This window comes from Macrotis lagotis, chromosome 1 (assembly GCF_037893015.1).
Source record: "Macrotis lagotis isolate mMagLag1 chromosome 1, bilby.v1.9.chrom.fasta, whole genome shotgun sequence".
Lineage (NCBI taxonomy): Eukaryota > Metazoa > Chordata > Mammalia > Peramelemorphia > Peramelidae > Macrotis > Macrotis lagotis.
In genome coordinates, this window is record NC_133658.1 from 277,849,267 (window position 1) to 277,861,477 (window position 12,211).

The 12,211-nt window shown below is 34.0% G+C and overlaps 1 protein-coding gene and 1 pseudogene across 4 annotated transcripts in view; both read right to left on the bottom strand.

Moving 5' to 3' along the window:
- The window catches only part of EXD3 (exonuclease 3'-5' domain containing 3), a 441,427-nt gene that overhangs the window by 359,763 nt on the left and 69,453 nt on the right, over positions 1-12,211 (bottom strand). The window lies entirely within an intron of this gene.
- LOC141505086 (dnaJ homolog subfamily A member 2 pseudogene) lies at positions 8,565-10,910 on the bottom strand (annotated as a pseudogene).

Genomic DNA, 12,211 nt, shown 5'->3' on the forward strand with positions numbered 1-12,211 from the left:
TTGCCAAAAACAAAACAAAACAAAACAAAACAATAAAACAAAGTCAAAAGAATGGGAAACAAAGAAGAAAAGGTAAAATATCTCAGTGGAAAAACAAATGACCTAGAATATAGATCCAAAAGAGATAATTTTAAAAGCATTTGATTACATCACTGAAAATCATGATCAAAGAAAGAACCTAGACATCACATATTTCAAGACATTATCAAAGAAAACTGTCCAACACCTAGATCCAAAGGGTAAAATAGAAATTTAAAGAATCCACTGATTACCTCCTGATATTCCAAAATGAAAACTCCCATTAATATCTCTTTCGATGCTAAATTTTTTTTCTTTCTTCTCAATCCTTAATATTTTGTGCCAAATTTGGGTCAAAATATGAATTTCACAAGGGATCAATTATATTTGCAGTTTAAATTTTAGTTTCTTCTTAACTACCTTATAAATGAACCTAAAAATAACTAAATAATAAATAAAATATGCTAGATGACTACTAGCCCAGATAGCCTGTTGTAAATAAAAATTGTCCCCCAAAAAAACAGCAGACTCATACCTGGACCTGGTATTCCAACTCACCATACAAGAAAACGTCTAAAGATGTCAACTCACCACACCAGGAAAAGGCAGAAAGTGACACTATGTCAAAAATGAAGGAAGCTTCTTTGCAATAAAAAAAATAACAATGTTAGCTACATATATATATATATATATGAATTTTAAGATATGCAAAGCTCTTTACTTGCAAACTCATTTGATATACTATAAATAATACTATATCATATTGTTAAAATTCTATTTTGACAGTAAAAACTCTCAGCTAAACGTTAGATATTAGCTGATATTCTGTTTTTTCCAAATAAATGTAATGGTTTAAAAGTAGAGTCTTTTAATTCTTCTTAGCAGAAACAATGATCCAAGACAAGTCTAAAGAAATTGTGACAGAAAATACCATTTACATTCAGAGAAAGAACTATGGAATCTAAATACAAACCAAAACACACTCTTTTTCACTTTTTTAAACTTTCTTTTATGCTTTGGTTTTTTTCTCCTCAGGATTTTTCCCTTTGGTCTGATTTTTCTTTCACAAAAGGACTAATATGGAAATATGTTTAACATAGTTATACATAAATAACCTATATTGAGGGAAGAAAGGAAGGAGGGGGAAAAACATGGAACTCAAAATATTACAAAATAATGAATGTTGAAAACTATCTTGGCATGTAGTTGGAATAATAAATTTTAAAAGAGTTTCTGAATACTGTTTTTCATTTTTCTCCCTCAGTTTTAAATATGATTTCAAAGCCAAAATCTACATATCTTTTCCCAGTATCAGTATGACTAAGAAGAGAATGAATGGATATGTGTAGGAAGTAAAGAAACACTTCAGTGGAAATTAATACCAGCTGTGTTTTCTAGTCTATGTTTGGTCATACATACTGAAAAAGAGCATTTGCTCTAACACCTCTAAGCAGCCAAACCACAACACAAATTCATTATTTCCAGAATGGAGACTACCTAAGATTGGTGAAGAAAGAATTACAAATACTTCTGGGAATATGAAGTAGAGAACTATTTAATTCTTTTTTAATGTCTGCACACTTTGGAGGGAGGAGGGAAAGGGTTTGCTCTCAGGGGAATTAAGGGTAGCAGGCAGGGAAATGTGATAGAAATGTTCTTCCTCATTTCAAACTGCAATATCTCCTACTAAAACCCAATTAATCTTGTTTTGTCATTGCAGGAGATAAAGAATAACTATTATGCAGCTCTTCAAAGAGTATTGAAGGTGGAAATTATTTTGAAGGTCATCTCTTCCAATGTCCCTTCCTCCCCACAATATGGCAGGTTACAAAACTGAAACTCATAGATATTAAATTAAGTATTCAAAGTCATATAGCTTATAAACTCAAAAACTGAAAGGAGCAGAGATGGAACTAAAATTCAGTTATTTCCTGACTCTAGGTTAGTGCTCTTGACAAAGTCATGTTTATTACCTTGTCACACTGAATTATTCTAATCTATGTCCTTTGGCTTCCATAATTAAATGATTCCAAGAGTTTCAAGTTTCCATTGTAGATACTTTTAGTCATTCTAAGGATTGCTTTTCTCTTTATACTAGACTTGATACTCTTTAAAAAGTCAACATCAAATACCCTTGAAGATAATTTCAAAGTCATATTGAAGTTAACATTCCCCAGCATAATATTAATTTTTAAACAACAGCATCATAGTACTTACTCATACTAATATTATCTTCTCTTTTTTTATTATTAGAGTGGAGTCAGATAATGGAGAAAAATAGGGTTCAGAACGATATTTTCAGACTCACAGAACCCCAGAGCTAAAGGAAGTTAGACGTTACCTTTTTTTTAATAGGTCCAACTCAAATTCTCCTCCTCCATAAAGCCTTTCTTAACAATATAGCTAGAAAATGATTCCCCTACCCCCATCTTACCTAAAGCACTGTAAACCTCTCCTCTGAACTTACTGTGTTCTTTGTTCCATGTTAATTTTTAATGTAGAGGTCACTTCTTTTCTATTGGATTAGAAGCTCCTTGAAAGCAAAGTCATTGTCACATCCCACATAACTATCAGAGGCTGCACAGTATAGAAGAAAAAGAATGGCTCCTGAAATCAGGCGAACTACATTTGAACCTGGTACTAATATTTACTAGCTTTGTGACTATGTTCAAGTTATTCAACTTCATGTTCATTACTTGTAAGATGAGGAGCACATACTACCTCCCTGATGGGGCTTTTGTGAGGAAGACATGTTATAAGACTTACAAGTTATGTAAATATACATAACTATTGTTATTTACTTTTTAAACAAATTAAAATTGACTTTTTAAACCAAGAATAGGAAACAAAAATTTCAGTTCTTTATTATGGACTATTAAGAAAGGGAAGAGGGGAGTTGAAAAGAAAAACAAGGAGGCACAGGAGAGAAAACAGAAAAGAACCACAATGGGGTGAAGACATGATTATATTGAAAGGTATAAATATACCCATAGAATGAAAGAACAGAGACAATAACAAAAACACACAGAAAAGAGTGTCTGCTTTTTTTTTTTAATGCAGTGGATCAGGTAAGAAAGAAAATCATCTAAATAGGAAACAGGGATAACATTTTCAAATTTTGTTATATAAATGTCTAAATTTCTATTCAAAGTTTCAAAACAATAATCTTCTTGAAAGCCTCCCAAAGTGGGAAGTATCACAGTTCTTATTTTCTTTTTGAAAAAAAAAAAGGGATTTATTTTAATGTAATAACATCCCTCTCTTGTGGCATTAAAAAAATAAACTGCAAAAAAAATAAACTCCTTCAACAGATTTCTAAAACCATACTGAATTTTCATAATAGATGTATCGTAGCATATCTTGCCCCACATACTAGATGAAATTAAGCTCAGGGTCAGTTCCAGACCACATACAGGGGTTCACCAACTACTAGTTACTGTGTCTTTGGCAAGAGTACATAAAAATTATCTTGAATTCTCATCATAAAAAATTCAGTCTTTGTTCCCATGCATAGCTTAATAAAAAGGGTTCAATTTGTATTATCTATAAATTATAAATTGAAAAAACATACTAAGAGCTAATGTATTTCCGAGAATAAAAACAGCTGGTAAAGACAAATGCCAAACTCTCCCCACTGCTTGATGTCTTTTTAATTGACCTTAATATAAAATGAGAACAATCTGCCTGAAACCCAAATTGTTTCTAGTTGAAAATGTGGTGTCTGGTCTGAAGAACAGAGGCTGCTGGTCACCATGCCAAGATGAACTGTATTCCCAGGGACCTGGTCTTTCTCAAGACCTTACTAGGATTTAACTTCTTTTAGTGGTTTTGGGATTGCTATTTAAAATTAACAATAAACATATGCAATTAATTTAAGTTTCCTCATTAAAAAAAACCCTCTAACTTTTAGCCAAATTATTTTTGTAGGCCATTGCAATATCAAAATCAAGACTTGTTTACCCTAAGAGACCTACTTTCTACTTGAGAATATGAGTATCTTGCATCTGAACTAAAGCATTAGTAAATATAAAACATTTGTAAAATGTAAAACAATGTAAAACATTAGTAAAAGTAAAAACAAAAAGGGCTTGACAACTTTATGCCCAGAAGAATAACAATGTTTCAATGAAACTAAGCAAATATGGAGAAATCCAGTTTCTAAAGAGACTGTAGATCAACCTCAGTTTTATTCAACCTGAGAATCATTAACTACCTAATGGAGAGATTCCTTTATGCCAATGACCTTCTCATAGTATTTAGGCAAATAGATGAAAGTAAGAAGAAGCAGGCAAGGAAAAATTACCTGAAAGAAACTGGAGGACTAAGAGCACATTGGATAAAGATAGTTGGATACAAAAAACAATAAAGTTACAAAATAATCCAAAAAGACTTCTATATAACTCCCCAAATGTCCACTATTAAATAGTTTTAACATCAGAGTAAATTGAGGGTAAGAGAATTTCATTTGCTCCAAGGAGATTACTATTTGGTCAGATAGACCAAGACCATGCCTCAGGACACCAGAAGTACTAAAGGGCCTTCATGGATTGTTCAGAGATCCTAAACTTCAAGACATTAAGGCACTAGAAACCGTATGCTTCAGGAACTCAGAGATTAGAGTTATCTGATATCTAATCTTAACTGGACCTTCTCTGCTCCATGGCATTCTTTTTATTTTTTCCTGATCCAGTCTCACATTCCCTATGGTGGTTATTTCAAATTTGCTCCTTTCTCCTTCAATTTACTATTCACCATTGTTGTCTCAACAGAGAAATATGTATTCTATTTTTATAGAGAAAACCTGAGGTACCTTAACTTCCTTTTCTCTTCTCCACACCTCAAAATTCCCAATTCTTTCCTTTTTTGAAGTCTGAGGAAATGGCCCTTCTCTTTAACCAAGAAACTTCTATTTGTGTCTTTGATCTCATCCTTTTTCATTTCCTTAAGGAGTATGACTCTCTCCCCTTCTATCATCCTCACCAGCCCTAATCTGTTACCTGTAAACATGAGAAAATTTTCCCTATTCAAAATACAAAAACCCAAAAAACACTTAACCTTATCATCCTATCTCTTATCCCTTTCACAGCCAAACTTTAATTTCTCAGTTTTCACATACTTCTGAATTCCTCACAATCTAGCTTTGAATGATCACACTATGGAAAATTCTTTCTTTTACAAGGTTATCAATGAGCTCTTAATTGCTAAATCTCTAATGGCTTTTCTTTTCACTCTTAATTCTATTTGATTCTCTGGAGCTTGTAATACTGCTGACTACATTTTCCCCTCAGTATATTCTTTTCTGCTTTGTCTTCCTTGACGCCTCTCTTTTTCTCCTCAATCTATATGATTTTTTTATTTATTGAAGCACAGAGGCTTTTTCTTTAAGTCCCAAATTGTCTAGCTCCTTCAAACGATTAAGAAGGCAAGAAAAACAAAACCTATTACAAGTCATGCAGTTTTATTCAACCTGAGAATCAAAGGAAGGGAAGGGGAGGGGAGGGGAGGGGGGAAAGGAGTGTATGTTTTTTAAACATACTTCAATCTGTACTCTTAAATTCATCAGTTCTCTCTCTCTGAAAGTGGATAATATATTGTGGAGTCATTGTGCTATTAATTAAGACTTTAAAAGTTGATTATCTTTATAATAGTGCTGTTACTAAGTAGATTGTTCCCCTGGTTCTGCTCACATCACTTTCTATCCATTTATATAGGTCTCCCCAAGCTTTTCTGAAATCATCCCCTTCATTATTTCTTACAGCACAATAATATTTCATTACATTCATATACCATAACTTGTTCAGTCATTCCTCAATTGATAGAACCCTCAGTTTCCAATTCTTTGCCACCACAAAAATATCTGGTATAAATATTTTTGTACATATAGTCCTCTTCCTCTTTAATAGTGGCATTACCAGGTCAAAGGATAGCCATACTTTTATAGCCCTTTCAGCAAATTTTTCTCCAGAATGATTGGAGTAGTTCCAAAACAGTGCATAAGTTACTAATTTTAGTATATCCCCACCAACATTTATCATTTTTCTTTTCTGTCATCTTAGACAGTCTGATGGATGTGGGATGGTAAGAAGATGTTTTCATTTGCATTTCTTTAATTTTTAGTGATTTAGAGAATTATTTTATCTGGTGATTAATAAACTTGATTTTTTCCTTTGGAAAACTTTCTATTAATATCCTTTGCCCATTTTCAATGTTATTCTTGTTAATTTGACTCAGTTACCTATATATTTTAGAAATGAGACCTTTATCAGATGAACTTACTGCAAATATTTTCCTCCAGTTTCCTGCTTTTCTTCTAATTTTGGCTGCATTGATTTTGTTTGTGCAAAATTCTTTTACTTTTATATAATTAAAATTAATCATTTTACCTGTCATGAACCTTTTATCTCTTATTTGGTCATGAGCTCTTCCCTTATTGATATATCTAATAAGTAATTTATTCTCTGCTTAATTTGCTTCTCATATCATCCATATCATGCCTTCATTTTGAGCTTATCTTGATATTTGGGCAACTAGGTGGTACAGTGGATAGAACATCAGTCCTAGGTCCAGATGGACCTGAGTTCAAATCTAGACTCAGACACTGGATACTTACTTAACTGTGTGACCTTGGGCAAGTCATTTAAATTTAACCCCATTGCCTTGTTAAAAAAAAAACAAAGGACAAACATCATTTTGGTATATAATAGATATTGGTTTATGCCTAGTTTCTGGCAAACTATTTTCCAGTTGTAGTTTTTTTTTTACCCCAACAGTTTTTGTCAAACAGTGATTTAGGTTCCTGATCCAACAATTGGGATGTTTATCAAACACTAGATTACCATGCTCATCTGCTTCTGCATTTTGCTCAACTAATCTGTTCCAATGATCAATCTCTTTATTTCATTCCCAGAATCAAACTGGCTTGATAATTACAGCTTTGGAATATAGTTTGAGATTGGGTATTACTAGGCCTCCATCCTTTCCATTTTGCTCTTTGAGACGATTTTATTTTTTCCTAGCTCTCTATTCTTTGATAAGTCATCAAATAAGTATATTAATTTAGGTAATAAATGTCCCCAATATTTTGTTATATTAGTTCAGTCTACCCATGAATAATTAAGATTTTTCTAATTATTTAGAGATATTTTCATTTGTGTAAAGTGCTTTATAATTGGTTTCATATAGTTCTTATAGGTGTCTTGACAGGTAAACTCCCAGATAAACTACTGTCTGTAGTTATTTCAAATAGAATTTCTCTATTTCTTCCTGATAAATTTTGTTGTTTAATAAAGAAATGCTGAAAATTTGTGTAGTATTAATTTTATGTAATGCAGTTTTGTATAAATTGTTAATTATTTCAATTAATTTTTTTAGTTGACCCTAGAATTTTCTAGTTAATCTAATATATAATTTGCAAATAGTGTAGTTTCCTCACTGTTTGTGCTTACTTCTTTTTTTCTTTTATTAAAGATTTTATTTGAGTTTTACATTTTTCCCCCAATCTTACTTCCCCCCCCCATGGAAAGCAATGTCAGTCTTTACTTTATTTCCATGTTGTATATTGATCCAAATTGAGTGTGATGAGAGAGAAACCATATCCTTAAGGAAGAAACAAAAAGTATAAGAGATAACAAGATCAGACATGCTTACTTCTTCCATTTCTTTTTCTTGTCTTGTTGCCATAACTAGCATTTCTAGTACAGTACTGAACAGTAGTGGTAATAATGAACTTCCTTGCTTCATCCCTGAACTTACTAGAAAGCCTTCTTCCTTAGCACTATTATAGATAATACTTGCTCTTGGTTTTATATAGATAATACTTATAAATTTAAGGAAAGAAGCATTTATTTCTTGCCTTCCAGTGTTTTAACAGGGGAAAAAAACTATATTATATCAGAAAACTTTTTTCCTATCTATTAAAATAATCATGATTTTTGTTGTTTTCCTAATAATTGAACCAGTGCTACATTTCTGGAATAAATTGTTCCTAGTCAAAATGTATGATCTTTATAATAAATCCCTTCTAATGTTTTAAAATCTTTGGTGCAATATTTACTAGGGAAATTCATTTATAGTTTTCTTTCTGTTTTTTTTGGGGGGGGGGGTTGCTAGGTAATGGGGTTAAGTGGCTTGCCCAAGGCTACATAGCTAGGTAATTATTAAGTGCCTGAGCCTGCATTTGAACTCAGTTACTCCTGACTCCAGGGCCAGTGCTCTAGCCACCCCTCTTTCTATGTTTTGAGGTATCAATACTATATTTTAGTCATAGAATGATTTTGGTAGGATGCTGTCTTTAAATTTTTTTCATACAGTATATGGATTAATAGAAATATTCTTTAAATGTTTGGTAGAATTTGCTTGTAAATCCATCTACTTCTGCAGTTTTTTCTTTTGTTGTTCCTTTTGTTGGTAATTGAAATTTCTATTTTTCCAATTACATGCTATGGTAGTTTTTCAACATTCATTCATTTGCAAATTTAATTTATGAGTTACACATTTTTCTACCACCCTCCCTTCCCTCCCTCCTCCCCATGGAGGCGAACAGTCTGGTAAAAGTTGCACAAGTACATTTCTGTTTAACATATTTACATATTAGTCATTTTGTGTAAAAGGAATTACAACTAAGGGGAAAGAAAGAAACCATGAGATAGGAAGAAAAAACATAAGAGAAGTTTTTAAAGAGTGAATATAACATGCATTCAGATTCCATGTTTTTTTCCCCCTGGAAGTGCATGGTATTGTCCATAGCAGGTCTCTCAGGGTTGTCCTTGATCTCTGAACTTCTAAGAGGAGCTGCATCTATCATAGTTGATCATCTCACAATGTTATTGTTAATGTTACAATGTTCTTTTGGTTCTGCTCCTTTCGCTTTTTTTTTTTAGATTTTTCAAGGCAATGGAGTTAAGTGGCTTGCCCAAGGCCATACAGCTAGGTAATTATCAAGTGTCTGAGGTTGGATTTGAACTTAGGTACTCCTGACTCCAAGGCCAGTGCTCTATCCACTGCACCACCTAGCTGCCCCTCCTTTCATTCTTTTTTTTTAATTTCGACCAACTATTTTTATTACTCAGTTCAGAAACTCTCACAAGATGGTAAAAAAAAAACCAAATCAAGACAAAAACCTTCCAGAACTTTACGACCAATTCCAATGTAGTTTTTCCATTGTTCCCACTCAGCTCCAAACCTATTATGTGCAAAAGCCCATTGACCATGCATCTAAATGATAGATACAGGCTATGAAATTCTTTATTCTATTTGTAGCAGCTTATGCAAGTGCAGCCAAATACAAAGCCTCAGGACAAATTGTACACAAACTTTACAATGTAGGAGTTGAATTTAAAATAGGAAACAAAATCTACACAACTGTAAAAATCAAGCACGGATACCAGTACTGAAACTTAGAACCCATGTGAAAGGGAATCTTTTCCTTTCAAGTGCTTTATTCTGCTACAGAACAGTCAAAAAGAAGATGTAAAGCGTTGTGGTTAGTTTAAATATACACTCTGTAGATACTATAACCAATTTAAAAGTTACACATACAGCAATAGATGTCCATCAGTTCATCTGGATTTTTTGGACAACCCAGCTAGATCGCTGAAAACAAATCAGGCAAAACTGGAAAGTATTTTCCTCTTGTGCAACTTTTCTTTTTTTTTTCCTTTTTTATTTAAAGCAGTGTTTACTGGTGGGCATACTGTACTCCAGGTCCATGATGGCTACTTTCCTCATCAGAGCTGTCATTATAAGCCTCCCTTCTTTGACCACCCGCAGAGCCTCGAGTGCTATCAAACTCCTGAAGATCTACCTCTTCTGTGTCACCAATCACACTAGGAACTTCAGGTCTAGCTGGAAGAAGGTCTTCAAGTTCCGAAAGTTTCTTTGGGCTGATCCAGTTGTTTTCAGGAAATGGTACATCAAACTTTATGTAAAGATCACCTTTTTCAAAGGGATTACGATACTGTGGCATTCCTTCTCCTCGAACTACACGGACACAACCTGGTTCAATTACTTTGCCAGTGAACTGAAATCCACATAGTGTTTCAACAAGTCCTATCTTGTGTGTCATATGCAAATCGTTTCCATCTCTATGAAATACCTCATTCTCCTTCTCTTGTAGTAAAAGAACAATGTCTCCTGGTTCCACTCCTGGGGCCTGGTCTGCTTCCTCACTAAATGTAATTTTCTGTCCATGTTTCATGCCTTTATCTACATGGACTTCAAGAATCTTCACTTCTTTTATCACCTTCTTTCCTTCACATTTTTTTGCAACGATCTTTCTCATTAATTACTTCTCCTTCTCCATTACAGTCAGAGCACACAGACTGCATCTGCTGTACCATCCCAGGAGCCAGCTGTCTTATCATAATTCGTACACCTCGACCCCAACATGCACTACATTTCTGAACAGCTCCCATCTTGCCACCTTGGCCACTGCATGCACTACAAAGAACATTTTTGCTAAGTTGCAGTTTGGTGGTCTTGCCATTATAAAGATCTTCTAAAGACACTTTGAGTGGATGCATCATGTCCTCACCTCTTCTTCTACCATTTCGACTTCTATTTTGATTACCCATAAAACTGAACAATCCTCCACCAAAAATGTGAGGAAAAAATATCCATGCCACTGCCTCCACCACTACCTTCTCGAAGGCCTTGCTTTCCATATCGATCATATAACGCCCGTTTCTCAGGGTTTGATAAAACTTCATATGCAAAACTGATTTCTTTAAATTTGTCCCCTGCGTTTGGATTCTTATCAGGATGGTATTCCTTAGCCAATTTTCTATAAGCCTTCTTCAGTTCATTCTCGCTGGCGCCCGAAGGGACCCCGAGGATGTCATAGAGCTTCGTGTCGGCAACGTTCACCATCGCGGGGCGGAGGGAGGGGGACGGCGAGAGGCGACTGCGAGAGGCAACGGCGAACGCGGCCCTCGAGAGGCGGCAGCGGCAGAAGGCTGAGGAGCTCCTTTCACTCTTTACTGTTGATCTTGAGTTGTTTTCAGTCACGTCTCCATTTGGGGTTTTCTTGGCAAAGATACTGGAATAGTTGGTCATTTCCTTTTCCAGCTCATTTTTCCAGGTCATTTCCTTTTCCAGACGAGGAACTGAGCAAAACTGGCTAAGTAACTTGCCCAGCATCACACACCTAATAAATATCTGAGGTCAGATTTGAATGCAGAAAGATGAACCTTCCTGATTCCAGGCCTAGCACTCTATCCACAGCATCACCTAGCTGTCCTTTTTTTCTTGGGGAGCTCATTTATCACTTGTTTAATTTCTTTTCATCAAATAGAGCTACTTAAATATTTGATTTCTTATTCCATTATTCTGAGCAATTTATTTTTGTGACTATTCATCCATTTAATTTAGTGATCAGTTTTACTGGCAAATAATTAGGAAAAACACTTAATAATTCCTTTCATTTCATTTCATTGATTTTTGAATTGACTTTTTTCATTTTTTCTTAGTTTTTTTTTTCAAGGCAAATGGGGTTAAATGGCTTGCCCAAGGTCACACAGCTAGGTAATTATTAAGTGTCTGAGACCAGATTTGAACCCAGGTACTCCTGACTCCGGGGTCAGTGCTTTATCCACTGCACTACCTAGCTGCCCCAACTTTTTTCATTTTTGAAGTTTGTATAATTTGGTTTTTTTTTAAAAAAAATCAAATTAATAAATGGTTTATCTAGTTCATTGAATTTTTAGATTTTTTTTGTTTTGGTAAGGCAATGGGGTTAAGTGACATGTCCAAGGTCACACTTCTAAGTAAGTATTAAGTGTTTGAGCTCAAATTTGAACTCAGGTCCTCTTGACTCCAGGGTCGGTGCTCTTGCTATTGTGTCATTTACTTGCCCCTCTTTCATTGAATTTTAAAAACAACTTAACATCTCAATTTTATTTATTAGTTCAATGGGCTTTTCTACTTTCAGTTTTTGTTAATCTCTCCTTTGATTTAAAGGATTTCTATTTTGGCATTTAATTAGGGGTTTTTAATGTTTTTCTAGATTTTTTTAGTTGAATGTTCAACTTGTTGATCTGTTCATTCTCTCTTTAACTGCTAAAAGGATTCAGAGATATATGTACTGCTTTGGTTACATACCACAAGTTTTGGTACATCATCTCATTGTTGTCATTTTTAATGAAATTAATATTTATATGATTTTTTTCTTTGATATACTCATTCTTTGGCTTAGATT